The sequence below is a fragment of the Gossypium arboreum genome, chromosome 6 (assembly GCF_025698485.1).
Source record: "Gossypium arboreum isolate Shixiya-1 chromosome 6, ASM2569848v2, whole genome shotgun sequence".
Classification (NCBI taxonomy): Eukaryota; Viridiplantae; Streptophyta; class Magnoliopsida; order Malvales; family Malvaceae; genus Gossypium; species Gossypium arboreum.
This window is the reverse complement of record NC_069075.1, coordinates 93,240,932-93,255,706: the sequence shown is the minus strand read 5'-3', so window position 1 is coordinate 93,255,706 and position 14,775 is coordinate 93,240,932. Positions and strand designations below refer to the sequence as shown.

The following is a 14,775-nucleotide window of genomic DNA, read 5'->3' as shown; positions in this document are numbered from 1 at the left end:
TTATCGTAATTACACGCCACTTACAATTCATACTGAATTCTTATTCATTAAAATACTTGGTTGACTTTAGGTCTTGAAAGTTGAAACTACATTCTCTTTCTCTTCAAATAACTTCCAACAACGAATCTTGAATAGAAAATCATATACACTATCCCTGGCGGTTACCACTTACTGTTCATACTTTTGGCATATATCCATACTGATCTTACTAAGTCGAATTATAATTTAGATTATACCTTAATTCAACTTAAGGCATTCTCATATAATGAACAGATCAGATTCCATGAAAACCCGGAATAAGAGGTAATGCTATGCCAATACAATGAATATCAAGATCCAGAAGTCCACCTTATTAGTATGGTTACTCAAATTGGCGGACTTTTTCATTGAATATGCCCATGTACTAATCTGAGAGATAACCACGACAAATACCCTCTTCTAACATGTTGAATCATACTTCTTTTCAAAAACTTTTCTTAAAATTTAATTGATTTTATCACAAGACCTCTCACATTAGAGCTTTAGTCAAATCATATCCTTATCATAGACTTACCAGAATATGCCATTAAGGCCAAATAGAGTACACCGTAAAGGCGACATACAAATTACATCGCAAAGTTGACAAAATGCCACAGAGGCCATATTAGAATACCACAAAGGTTAACAGAATGCCACAAAGGCCAAATTAGAATATACCCAAAGGCTAACAAAATGCCACAAAGGCAATATCAGCATACCAAAAAGGCTAACAGAATGCCAAAAAGGCCATATTAGAATATACCCAAAGGCTAATAGAATGCCACAAAGGCCATATCAGAATACACCACAAAGGCTAGTAGAATGCCACCCGGACACCCCATAAATGCCATGTTTGCAATATGGATATTCTTAAACTCACATCACGTAAGGTTTGCCTATTGTCTCCTTTGGACATGCAGAGAACCCTAGTCGATAAATGTAGATTATTTGCCCTTTTCAAAATATGCCATGGCCATGGACTTTCTTCAGAACTTGAATTTCAGAATTTGTGTTTACTATCTCATCGGACATCGTATACCACAGTGATTAACCTACAACTCAACCTTACCACACTCAGATTCACCTCTAGTTTCCAAACACTTACCAATTATATATTACACATTCAAAGTAAACACACGTTCAGATTGACTAACTCATTTCTTAATCCAAAGCATACTTTATTACATGCTTCACACATATCAACATTATTATATCTCACAACATACATTCCAAGCACATACTCTTAGTTGCTGATCAAAATCACATACACCCATACACACAATTCAATATATTCTAGACTCACAAATACCTATTTCAAACATATATACTTATTTTCAAAATTATTCAAGTACCCATTATTATTTCTGGAACATCATTGACATAAGATTACTTAAAAAGAACTTATAGGAGTCAATATTAGAGATTTACCTAAAACTCACTTACAACAACTTCCAGCTTCAGACTTAGACGTCCAGTTCGAATAGCAGCAACAATTGCTTAAAGAACATGAATTCACCATTAAACTCATTTACAGATAGATTACTAACATTTCAACTACAGAGAATCCCCATGCAAGGTTTTTTATTGTATCTTACTGGAACAACGAAAATGTGCAAGTATACACAATCGCAACAAGTGATAAAGTGACAAGTAAATGTCAAGTTATAGTACCCACAGGGACTGTGAAAAGAATTATTTATGAATGTTATTTAAAACAGTTAGGTGAAGAAAAATATTTTGTTTGAAGAGGGTGATTAAAAACTAAGATTTTAAACTAAGTAAACTAAATAAATAAATCTCAAATGCACGATTTCAAAATACAATTTTAATCAAGATGACATAATTGTGTTAGATCAATTACATTTTTTAACTTAGAAATATTAAACTCATGTTTATATTGTTACGAATAAATTCACAGAAACTCGATAATTTGCTAACTTATGAACATACTCACATGCAAAAATCCATTCATCTCTTCACTATATCCCTATGTCAATTCAACCGATTAAACAAATCTTTAATAGGCAAATATGTTATTGCACATACATACTTATTAAATCGAAATAATCTCTTGTACATATCCCTATGCAATTCAAATTATTAATTAAATCTAATAAGCACATAAAAGACTACGTGAGGTAACAAAGTATCCCTACCTTGAAATAGATTTTTCACAATAATCTTGCAAGTTATGCAAGGAAAATGTATCGTCAGATACCGTTGCTTATTTAACCCTAAACTTTAGATGACTAAACATGCACTAATTAAGTACTGTGTCCATTAATTACAATTTCAATCCGTTTAAATAATTAATTCATTAGCTACTTCACAATTGTAATGCAAGAATAACTTAGCCATGATTTTACTTAATCAAGCATCTTACCGAGGCCTATAACAACATAAACACAATTTTAACAATTTTAGCAAACAAAATGCAATCAACATAACACGAATTAAATTCAAGCTAAATTGATTAAATTAACCATTCCAACAACATAAATATTCATAGATATGTTCATCAACAACAACAAAAATTAAAGAGGTAGGGAACAAGAATCAAATTTGGTGTTTTTCTGTGACTTGACTAGTTTGCTCCGTTCTTCCTTCTCCGTTGTCCTCGTCAACCAAGGCTGCTATGAACACTTAATTGCTGCTCCAAATGGCTGATGAATGCCCCTTTTCCAAGAGGAGAAATCGGCAAGAGAGCAAGGGAATTTGGAATGGAAAAGAACAGAGAAAGTGGAGAGAAGAGAGAAAAGATGTGAATGCTTGAGATGTGTTTCAAATTACCAACCTAAGCGGGTTTTTATAGCTGAAGAGGGCTGCTAAAAATAGCTAAAATTATCAGCCAAAGAGCCTTCCCTTGGCTGGCCACACATGTGGCAAGGTTGATACTATCAACTTTGCTAATTTAGGCTTGGGGCAAATTTATAAAGCAACCAATTGTGGAGGGGTTTGTTTGCAACTTGAACAAGTCTTCAAGGGCCTCTTGCAAGGTAAATAATCAGCCAATAAGCTGATTTGGATCAACATATGGACGGTTTTGGGCTGTCCACTTCTTGGTCGGTTCTATTTATTCTGTTCGGCTCAACTAGACCACTTTTTAATAATTAATTAATAATAATTTATTTATTCGAAATTAAATTGGATATAAAATAAAATTAATTATATCATGAATTAATACACATAATTGAACCGACTTAGGCTAAAAATTAGTTCGCCTTGATACTTCCAATTGCTTCTCGATTTTGAACTTCTAGCAATGTTTACCGAGCCAATTTCACCCTTTGTGCAAATCTGTTGAAAATAATCAAAATTTATTATAAATTTAATTAGAATTCATTATGTTAATAATTTAAGTACAAAATAATTATTTTATAAATTTATATATTTTTCTATAAAAATTTTACCGAAACTGTATGAATTTGAGTTAAAAAGGGCATGAAAAAGTGTGTATATTTTTTTGCTTCCACTTACTACCCATAGACTTCATATTCTTACTATTAACATGCAAAGTTGTCAGACTTACCAAGAGATATAACACTTCTGTATTTTCCAAGAATTCTTAGCTTCCAATTTACATATGAAGTGTACCCAACAATAAAATTTTAGTACTTAAGAAAAAGAAAGAATTAAAGAATTACTCTGAAGGAAGAGGAAAACCTTCACACGAGCTTTTCTCACACATATATATCTACTTTGGTTTAGAGGAACTTTACAAGTGTCTTGAAATTTCAGAATATGCCTTTCATAATGGACTACAAAATCCAAAGGAAACATAAATGAAAGTATTTTTCATATGTCATTTGTCCAATCAGTTTAGTTGGTTTATAACCAAATTAGGTTACTAAGACTAACCCTTCACAGTATTTAAACAAACTAGGCATAATATAGCTTTGGTGGTTACCTATACAAAGCTTACTTTTCCCTTTTTATTGAACTCTTTCATTTACTTAAGAACACATCGAAGACCAAATCCTAATATACTTCCTTTAATAGATACTTAATTTGCCAAAAACATTAATTTTTCAAATGCTATAATTTGGCAAACTAACTTCCGGAGTGTGCCATAATAAACATATTCTTGTCTACACGCCTAAAATTCGGGTAATCCAGATTTGGGTGTGACAACCTGGAAACACAAAATATATAGACTTTTCAGCTCCTTTTTAGCTTTAATTCATGCAGTTTCATAGTAATTTTTGTCAAAATTCATATTTTAATTAAAAAATAATTAAATTGCACTCAATTTATGAACATATTGATTTTTAATTATTTTTATAATAAATTTACACAAATTTGATTTATTTTCGACAATTTTGCATAAAGGGTGAAAATTGGCTCGATAGTCACCTTGAGAAGCCTGAATCATTGAGGTAATTCTTTTATCAAGTGACCCTGATTGAAGCTACTTATTTCTCCAGCAATGGACAGTTCAATAATAATTGTTGAAAATATTTTATAATTAATTTTAACCCGACACAAATTGAGTTAAAATTAATTACAAGCTTGATGAAGAGAGAAATAGGGTCCAATTGTGCTAAGTGAAGAGGACTGATCCACCAAGAAATTGGCAGCCCAAATTGTCCCATGTAGCACACCCAATCAGCTATTTTAGTTGATTTTTATAATTACAAATCAGCCCTTGAACTTGCCATTAATTTCATTCAAATCCCTCCTCTTTCCAAGCTTGTTATTTTTAGCCACAAGTTAAAAATAGCAAATTCAAGTCAAACCATCCCTCATGCCATGCATGGCTAGCCAAGGGAAGAGGAAATGGCTGCTATTTTTAGCAGCCATCTCCACATATAAAAACCCCATTCACTCCCTCATTTCTCATCCCTCACTTCTCACATCTTTCTCCCTTCTAGTTGCTTTTCAATTCCCTTCTTCCCTTGCTGATTTCCTATATTGAAAAAGAGCTTGCATGCCTCTTGGAGTAGCAGCAATCGGGTATTCGTGAAGGCCTTGGATCAACAAAACAAGCAGGTAAGAGAAGAGCGTACTAGTCTAGTTTCGAAAAACCACCGAGATTTGTTCTTCTAGTTCCCTTCTGTTAAACTTTGTTTTAAGTTTTGCTTTGATCATTAACATTAATATTTGTGTTGTTCTTCATTTAAAATGACTTAAATTCCTTTTGTGGTAGATTAATTGCATTCTGTTCACTTAGATTATTAAAAATGTGTTTGTGTTGTTATTAGGTTTCAATAAATTGTTCAATTAAATAAAAACATGCTTATGTTATGCTTGCATTTTAATTGTAAGGTAACAATTGAATTAATTATTTAAACGGGTTGAAATTGTAATTATTGGACACAATATTTAATTGGTGCATGTTCAATTTTCTAAGGTAGCTGAGGATTAAATTAGCGACGGTATTAAACAATACATTAGCCTTGCATAACTTGCAAGATTATTGTGATTAAATTGTTTCAATATAGAGATATATTTTTACTTCACTTAATCTTTTACTTGCTTATTAAAATTCGATTAACTGATTGAATTGACAAAGAGATATGGTCAAGAGATTAATAGGTTCTAATAGGTAAGTATGTGCATTAGTTAATAATTTACTGAGTTGCCATGAAATTATTCATAACAACATGAACAAAACTTTAATTATTCTAAATTAAAAATAAAATTGATCTAACACATTTATTTCATATTGATTAAACTCATCTTTTAGAAATCGTGCATTGGAATATCTTTACTTTTTATTTTTTTCTTAGTTAAATTACTTAGTTGATTTTAAGTTTTTACAAAACCTTTTTAAACCAATATATTTTTAAACACCAAATTGTTTAATTTTTCATTTCATGAATAATTTCTTTCGTAGTCCTTGTGGGTACGATAACTCGACGTTATTTGCCACTTTATTACTTATTGCGGTTATGTACACTTGCACATTTTGTTGTTCCAAGTTTTGTTAACGTTTCCAGGGACTATTTTTAAAGATATTATTTGTAAAATTATTAATTTTGCATTTTTTTATTTTTCTGTTTAATTTCGATTTAATTTTTTTTTTGTGATTGTTTTAGATGTTTATGAGTATTGATAAAATTATCAACTTACCCATCGTAGATCCTGAAATAGAAAGGACTTTCCGACAAAGAAGAAGAATAGTAGCTCAGAGAAGGACCGAAGAGATGAACCTTGAGAACCAAAACCAAGGGAATGGAGATAAGGATCGAGCCTTAAGACAATATCTCATGCCATTGTTTCATGGGCTTAATTTGGGTATTAGGAGACCTGAAATCGAGGCATAAAAATTCGAGATGAATCCAATCATGTTCTAGATGCTTCAAATAGTGGGCCAATTTAGAAGAATATCGACATGAGATCCTCACTTTCACCTTAGATTATTTATGGGGGTGAGTGATTCCTTCAAGTTAGCTGGAGTACTCAAATATGCACTATGATTAATTTGTTCCCATATTCACTAAGGGACAAAGCTCAAGCCTGCTTGAACTCATTACCACCAGATTCTATCAGCACATGGTAAGAGTTAGCAGAACGCTTCGTTATGAAGTACTTCCCACCTAGAAAGAATACTAAGTTGCGAAATGAGATCATTACCTTCCAATAGATGGATGACGAATCCTTGTATGAGATGTGAGAAAGATTTAAAGAACTATTATGAAGATGCCCTCATCATGGAATCCTGTATTGACTTCAATTAGAGACGTTCTATAATGGTCTCAATGCTCACATGAGAATGGTAGTAGACACTTTTGCTAATGGTGTTCGCTTTACTAAGTTTTTTAATGAGGATTATGAAATCATTGAGAGAATTTATCACTACAATTAGCCATGGCCAACCAATTGAGCAACATCAAGAAGATGAGTCACAGAAATACATAAAGTAAATGCTCTCACTTCACTCAGATCTCAAGTATCTTCGATATCCTCATGCTTAAAAACTTTAGTACTAATGGGTTTAATAATTTTGTAGCTTAGTCACCGGATCAATTCGAAAATGTAGCATGTGTTTATTGTGGGGAAAGGAACTTGTTTGAAGAATGCCCATCAAATCTAGAATTCGTGTACTACATGGGTAAGTAGAACCAAAACTGAGTTAGGCAAGGACCACAGTCCAATTTTTATAACCCATCTTGGCAAAACCACCCAAAATTCTCTTGGAGTAACTGTAACACCCTTAACCCGTATCCATTGCCGAAGTAGGGTTACGAGGCATTACCGAACAATATACAACATTTAGCTTACATTTATTAACCTCAAGCTTTCATTCTCATATATCATTCAAAACAATCACATTGTCCCTTATAAGGGCCTACGAGGCATTAATCATGCTTTAGAAGTGGTTCAGGACTAAATCAATAACATACAAAAATTTTGAAAAACTTAGAAATTTTTCAATCATACAAGGGTCACACGCCCGTGTGAATAGGCCATGTGCCTCACACGGCTAGTAGACACCCCCGTGTCTTAGGCCGTGTGAAAACAGTGCATACATACTGACTTGCATCACACGGTCGAGGACATGCCAGTGTGCCAGGGCATGTGAAAACTGGAGAGTATACTGACATATACCACACGGCCAGTCACACGTCTGTGTGTGAGACCATGTGGAGGATACTGAATTCAATTCAATTTCCAGGGGACACACGTCCATATCTCTGCCTGTGTGGACAAAAATAGGCCATTTGCAAAGCCAATTTGCCACCTTTTTTGAATATACTTACACAAGCTCAAATGTTATCATTTTAAGACACAATTATGTAGCTGAAAGTCATCAACCAATACATAATCATACCATATCCATTTCAACTAAATTCAATACTCAATTCCAAATCATTTACCTATTCAAATACCAAACAATTTAATTTGTTTTCCTAAGCATAATTCACATGTATAATTCATTTAGCAAAAACTAATCCAAACATGCATAACCACTTCAATACCTTTCATTCATTATAGGTCTACTACCAAACATTAAAAGTAGAACTATTTACACATTCATAAGCATCAACAAGTTCATCATTTTACGCCAACTCAAATGACCAAAATACATATCCATCAAACCTACCAAAATGACACCAAAATGACTCAAGTCTATACATGCCATACACCATATATACATAACTTCAAAATTACCAAAATAGATGATCGATAGTGCGATGAAGTCTCTGACGATCCCCGAATCTGAGCTAGCTTTGCAGAACTATTAAACATCAAAAATTAAACAAAGTAAGCAAGTTTGTATGTGAACATGAAATACTCATAACATTCATATAGCAATTCAAAATAGATCATATCATCAACATTTAAAGCATCAATTCATGAGCTAACATAAAATTTATTCATATCCTCATTCGTGAGTTCTCAACTTCATCTATTTCAATACTTGAATAGTTTTCCGTACATACATGTACCGATACATTTCTATTTCTCATAAATACTCTTATCAAATTGCTCTGGTTTATAAGTGCTTACGATACAAATTCATCGATTTTTCTGATGCCATAATTCAACTATGGTCTTACACATACATTGCCAAAGCCCTGCCGTGGTCTTTTGTTCGCATGCCATAACCCAGTTATGGTCTTTCTATTCGATTTGCCATAGCCCAGTCATGGTCTTATTCGGCAACTTGCCTTATTCAATTCGTACATTTCATTTACTATCTCAATAGTTATCCAATAGAATAATTACCATATCAATTTCATCCATCAAATAAATAGATACACATTTAAGTTCAATTATACGAACTTACCTCGTATACAAAATTGACGGATCAGGTCGACTGTGACAGCCCAAAATTGACCCTAGTCGGAAGGTGGTCTCGGGACCACAAAACCAAGGCATAAAAATAATTTAAAATTTATTTCGATGCCTATAATATGTGTGTATTCATGTATGACATTTTTTGATGATTGGTTTAGTGTTATAAAGGTGAATTTCACTAGAAAGGACCTAGTAGTGAACTTTGAAAGTATGATGGGGAAATGTGTGATGACTAATTAAAGCATGCATGCAAAATAAAGGACTTGCATGTCAAATTCCCCTTTTATAGGTGGTGGCGGCCATGACAAGGAGGATGGGCTAAACATGTCATGAAACATGTTTTGTTGGTGCATTAGGGTGAAATAATAAACAAAGGTGTATGGGTGATAAAAAATGAAAAAAAATGTGTGTGAGTGTGGTAATCCCCCCTTGCCGTGAGTTGAGAAAGAGGAAGAAAAAATTTTGTTGTGTTCATCCTTTCTCATCCTTTTGGCGAAAATCATAAGGGAAGAAAGAGGATTTTTGCTTCATGCTTGGTTTAGAAGAGATCTAGAAGGTGATTTGGCTAAATTGGCATCAAGATTAAGGTATGTATGAGGTGGTGTTAGGAGTTTCATGCATGTTTTGGTTGCTAACTTGATGTGCATGTTAGCCATGGCTCAAATCTTTGTTATGCCATGGAAATGGTATTTGGCCAAAGTTGTTATGGTGATAAAGCCATTGCATGCTAAGTATGAAGCTTGATGATGATGCATGCAATGATGGATTGTCTACTCTTGAGTAAGATTTTGAGTTTTCTTTTTGTGTTTAACCATGATTGAAGTTGAATGGAGCATGATTGTCATATTCGGCCATGATGCATTCATGAGCATGGTTCATGCTTCTTGCATGTTAGTTAAAATTTGTATTTTGGATGGCTATGGACACCTTGAAATTGACCATGCTCATATTGTATATATATGTTTGCACATGATGTTTTGGTTATGAAGTAAGTGATGAATATATTGGTTTAAAGAAGGAGATGTGGAAGAATGCTTGTGAAATTGCAAGCACAATTGACCTAGCACACATATAAGTGCTTGATGCTATATTATAAGTTTTGGGCCACAATGTGCAAAGCATTAACTAGTAAAATGCATGCTGTTTTGTGAGGTATTAAGTGCAAAATTGGCCTCAACATGTACATGAATATTCGGCCTTGGGTAGCCTATTGAAGGCCTTAGCTTTTCCTTGATGCTCAAATAAATTGTATTGAATTGTTTGATGTAGTATAAAATGTGCATGACCATTGTGTATTCAAGCTAAAGAGTGGCCATATGACCATTTAAACTCCTTGTCATATTCGCCATAAGCGAGCACAATGAGGTTTTAATAAATTGAATTTGTTTGAATTAGCTCAAGAGCTAAGAGGGCCACAATTGGACAAGGGAAGGAAAAGGTGATCGAGTAGCGAAAAAGCCGTTCGACAACATCCGAGGTAAGTCCTCAAGAAGTGACCTTACTTGAATTATGTGAGATGAAATATGGATGTGTATGATTATTGATTATGTGTGTATGAGTATTTGAATTCTACCCGGCTAAGTCCGAAGGCGAATATGCTTGTGATTATATTTGCGTTTGAGCCTTAGTAACGAAAATGAAATATGTATGTCCAATGATTATTGATGTATGTGTACATGAGAAATTGAATGATATCCGGGCTAAGCCGAAGACAATTATGCTGAAATTATATCCGGTTAAGACCAAGGCAATTGTGCTAGTGGCTATATCCGGGCTAAGACCAAGGCATTCGTATGCGAGTTATTCTATCCGGCTAAGACCGAAGGCATTTGTGCACATGATTATATCCGGTTATATTCGAAGAATCTTGGGCTGGAGGTGAGTGTTGGTTGCTGTAATGAATTCAATTAGTACACTCGAAAAGCCCAAAGGATAAGGTACGTTATATGTGCATTGGAAAGTCGACATGTTTGAGCAACATTCGCTCAATCGACTAATGAATTTCAGTTATTGAATTGATTGATACTTTGTAAAAGTATATAATGATGAAGTGTGAAGTAAGAATGTGTATTAATGAAATGATGCATTTGGCTATGTGAATATATTGCTGTAATTAGAGTTGATTATATTCCTTGAGACTTACTAAGTAAAAAAATGCTTACTCCGTTACTTTGGCTCTCTGTTTTATAGATTTCGCTCGATAGCAATCGGATTCGGGATCAATAAAGTCGAAGTCATCCACACTATCCACGCCTCTATTTTGGTATAAATTTTGGTTGAACTTTGAAATGGCATGTATAGGACTACCCTTGTTGGTTGAATATGTTGTGATGTATATATATACGGCCATGCGAAAATGGCTCGTAAAGGTGAAGTATCGACTTAGACTAATTGTGGTTTGTATGTATATATTTGGTGTCATGATGTGGCTATGGCTTGGAAATGGGAATGTTGGTCATATGATCAGCCATTGGCATGATTAAAATGATCATATATGAACCTATGTATGGCAAGACTAGTTGGTTCATGGAGACTACCAAATAGGTAAGACCTACCTTAAAAACAGATGCTGCCAGCTGCAGTGACGTGAATGTGAAAAATCACCAAAATTCGTAGGAATGGAATTAAATAGTGAATAAGCTATGTAAATGAACCTTGATGAGTCTATTTTCATATGGAAGAAACGAAATGGTCATAGGAGTTACATGTTAAGAGATATTAAAGCTATTGTGAGACAGGGCCAGAACGGTTTCTGGGTTCCCTGTCGCAACTTTAAAAATTTACTATAAATTATCCAAAAAGAATTAGGAGACATACCTTATATGTACAGATTCCATTTTGAGTATAGTTTCATTAGAAACAAACGGCACCAGCATTAAAGTCCTGTACAGGGAGATATTCAAGTTATACCACGCGAAGGTCAGAGCAGTCGATCCCTGTAACATGAGTGACTTTAACTAATAAACTGTACCAATTGGCCCGACCAAAAATTCTAGAAATAAATCCATGGATGGATATATGAGTCTAAATTCAGGGAAAATTTACGAAACAAGTTTCCGAGTTTTGAAACTCGAGATATGATTTTTAAGACGACAGTGACGCAGTTTTCCAGCCTGACTGGAAATGTCAAATGGATGGGCAAAACAAGTGAACTTGGCTTGTTAACCCCTCGTGTCCGACACCGGCGATGGTCTCGGGTTCGGGGTGTTACATCGACTACTCGATAACCTTGCTTTTCCCCCGATCTAAATCTGAATTCTTTCTTTCTTGATCTATATGAATTCAAAATTGACTTATTCAATCATATATTCTTTCAATTTAGTCCAAAACATACATTTAGGAATATTTTCACTTTAACCCCTAAACTTTCACACTTTTAACACTTTAACCCCTAAACTTTCACACTTTCACACAAAATTCACATAATTTCATTAAACCCAAGCTTGGGAAAATTACATATAGGTCCCTAGCAGCCCAAAACTTCATTTATTTTACATTACAACCCTAAATTTTCACATTTCACAAATTAATCCCTATTTGACATTTTTGTCAAAAATCACTTTACAAAACTATTAAATATATCAATCCTTCATAATCTATCATCAATCATCAAATTACTCAAGCATTTAACAATGGAAACTCTCAAAATCTTTAACAATTTCAAAATCTAAGGTACGGGCTAGTTAGATTACGAAGCTACGAATCTCAAAAATGTAAAAATCATTAAAAATCGAGCTTAAAACATACCTAATTGCTTGAATTATTCATGGCTGAATAAAGAACCCTATTTTTTTCCTTCTTTTTATTCTAATTTCGGTGCAAAAATATGATAATGAATGAAATTTGTGCTTTATTTTTACTTATTTTAACTTTATTTACAAAATACCATAATTAACCTTATTTAATAACCATTAAAATCACTTAATATATACCCAAAATTGTCCACTATCATTTAAAATGGTCTAATTACCATTTAAGGCCATCATATTTAAAAGCCAAGAACAATTGACACCTTTAACTAATAGCATGCAACTTTTGCATTTTACGCGATTTAGTCCTTTTTCTCAAGTCGAGCAATTAAACGATAAAATTACTTCACGAAAATTTCACACATTCATACTTTCATGCTATATACACATAAAATAATATTAAAAATAATTTTCTGACATCGGATTCATGATTCCAAAACCAATGTTCTGATTTAGCTAAAACCGGGTTGTTACAACTCTTCCCCCCTTAGGGATTTTTGTCCCCGAATATCTTACCAGTTCATAGATTCGGTTATTTTTTTCTCATAGCATCCTCGGGTTCCCATGTAGCTTCAACCCCATGTCGATGCCATAATACTTTCACTAATGCGGTTATCTTATTACTGAGCTCTTTGATCTCACGAGCTAAAATTCGAATCGATTCTTCAGCATATGACAAATCTGGTTGAATTTCAACCTCGGTCGAGGAAATGACATGTGAAGGGTCGGATCGATATCTTCATAGCATCAATAAGTGAAACACATGATGTATTTTGTGTAACTCAGACGGTAAAGATAACTGATATGCCACTAGCCTAACTCGCTCAATAATCTCATAAGGTCCGATAAATCGCAGACTCAATTTCCATTTCCGACCAAACTGTAATATCTTTTTCCACGACGACACTTTCAAAAACACTTTATCCTTGATCTGAAACTCAATATCTTTCCATTTCAAGTCTGCGTACAATTTCTGTCTATCTGAAGTTACTTTCAAACTATCATGTATTACTTTCACTTTCTCTTCTGTTTCTCTAATCAGATCAACCCCATGAATCTTACTTTCACTAAGCTCAGTCCAGTACAAAGGTGTTTGGCATTTACGACTGTATAGAGCTTCGTACGGTCCCATTTTAATACTTGATTGAAAACTATTATTGTAAGCAAATTCAATCAGTGGTAGATATTTCTCCTAGCTACCTTCAAACTTATGAATGCAACATCGCAACATATCCTGAAGTATCTGAATAACTCGCTCAGATTGACCATCTGTTTACGGGTGAAATGAAATGCTAAAATGCAACTTTGTACCTAAAGCTTCCTGCAATTTCTTCCAAAATCGTGAAGTAAATCTTGGATCTCTATTGAAAATAATGGATAATGGCACTCCGTGCAATCGAACAATCTCTGAGATATATAACTTAGCCAATTTATCAAGCGTGTAATCTATACGTACTAGAATGAAATGAGCTGATTTTGTCAATCTGTCAACAACAACCCAGATTGCATCTTTTTTTCTTGGAGATAAGGGCAAACTCGATACAAAATCCATTGTTACTCTATCTCACTTCCACTCAGGAATCATAATAGGCTGTAACAAACCTGACGGCACTTGACGCTTAGCTTTGACTTGCTGACAAATCAAACATTTCGAAATAAATTCTGAGATATCACGCTTCATACCGTGCCACCAATAAAACTGTTTGAAATCATTATACATTTTCGTACTTCTCGGATGTACTAATAAATGACTACTGTGTACTTTGTTTAGAATCTTCCGGATGAGCTCAGAATTTCTTGGTACACAAATTCTATCACAAAACATCAAACAGTCATCAGGCCCTCTTCGAAATTCTGAATCAGAAGTCGACTCACACTGAATTCGCTTTGCTTACAATTCATTATCAAACTTTTGAGCTTCACAGATTTGCTGTAAAAATAACGATCTCGCTTTTAACTCGACTATTATCGAACCATCATTATACATCGTTAACTGTGTATTCAACATTTGTAAAGCAAATAAGGACTTTCGGCTCAACACATGAACAACTACGTTTGCTTTCCCCGGATGATAATCAATCACTAATTCATAATCTTTTAACAACACTACCCATCTCCGCTATCGCAAATTCAAGTCTTTTTGAGTCATTAGATATTTCAAACTTTTGTGATCGAAAAAATATGGAATTTCTCACCAAACAAGTAATGATGCCAAATTTTCATTGCGAACACTATCGCAGTTAACTCTAGATCATGTGTTGGA

General features: G+C 33.9%; 1 non-coding gene across 1 annotated transcript; it reads right to left on the bottom strand.

Annotated features, from left to right (window-relative positions):
- Positions 1-6,572: 6,572 nt before the first annotated feature.
- Positions 6,573-6,678, bottom strand: LOC128294469 (small nucleolar RNA R71). The gene has a single exon (XR_008284779.1). It is a non-coding gene; the product is annotated as a small nucleolar RNA R71 (small nucleolar RNA).
- Between the last annotated feature and the right edge of the window lie 8,097 nt (positions 6,679-14,775).